The 1,140-nt window shown below is 39.3% G+C and overlaps 1 protein-coding gene across 1 annotated transcript in view; it reads left to right on the forward strand.

The window, feature by feature from the left end:
- Positions 1–1,140, forward strand: part of LOC106684117 (uncharacterized) — a 16,233-nt gene that overhangs the window by 4,265 nt on the left and 10,828 nt on the right. The gene's annotated exons all lie outside the window — the stretch shown is intronic.

Raw genomic sequence — 1,140 nt, forward strand, 5'->3', positions numbered from 1 at the left:
TGTGCTAACTTCCTATACTTGGGCTGATGTAAGGATTTCGCAAATAAATAGATATTTTCAAATCTTAACCCCTTTGAATCATAAATTAAACTTAGCATAAGATTAGTTTTACCACAATTGGAAGGACCGCATATAAGACAACTGATCGAATCAGGGAAGAGTAAGCCGTGTCTAGATTCTTTCTTAATTGGAGCACTACCGTCCAGGTTTTGTATATGGATCGTAGTGTGTTGCTTTACCAAGCGCATGATGGAAAATGACAAGAATAGCTCTTTCGGTTCTCCTTTTATACTTTCCACGGAATATAGAAATAGGACTGCCAAACATAATCGGAGAGTTGGAGCATATAAAAACGAAGTTTGGAGTAGGATTGGTAAGGACAATGGCAACTCCTTCAGAATATTCCTCCCAACACGCATAGCTGATAATAATGACGTCACTTATCCTACTCCTATAAGTAATTTATTAGTGATTCAAAGTTTCTTCACATCGAACGAAAGATTTAACTGATAAAGATGATAATCGAGACCAATATCGGTGTTTATGTTTGAGGTATTGCCTGTTCAAAATGCAATCTTTAGGAAATTAAATGATGCTATGTTGATATCCGCTGAGGAAACTAAAATACAAAGTATTATAGTTCAAAGTCGAAAGTAATAAAAGATAAGAGAGATTAAAAAAGTGCTACATAGTAACAGATCTATTTATCTCCAAAATGACGTACGGAGGTTATAATGTAAGAAGTCTACCTACATACCACCTTCGATGGGTGGTGGGAGGTAAACAAAATAAAAATAAAAATGACGTCCGAGCACACGCAGCCCCTGGTGGTGATGACTTAAAAGAGGGCGTGGCCTACCACGTGAGTGGTTAAGGGTGGGTCGAGCCGAACATTTGAATTCAAATCTCCCGCCATGTGACGTCATCAAAATGCTGGCTTCTGATTGGCTGTTCACGGAAGAGCCTCAGCTCGCCCGTATTCCCACTACTGCCGATGGTGCTGCTATCTAGCGGTCACCGTCTGAACTAACACCGCAGCGCTCTGGTGACAAGTCGAGGAAGTGCACTAGCTCGCCCATACTCTCACTACTTTTGTACTAATTTGAATTTTATTAATACACTTGTAAAATTTGAATTTTA

The sequence above is a fragment of the Halyomorpha halys genome, unplaced genomic scaffold (assembly GCF_000696795.3).
Source record: "Halyomorpha halys isolate HHAL.00 unplaced genomic scaffold, Hhal_1.1 Scaffold544.1, whole genome shotgun sequence".
Lineage (NCBI taxonomy): Eukaryota > Metazoa > Arthropoda > Insecta > Hemiptera > Pentatomidae > Halyomorpha > Halyomorpha halys.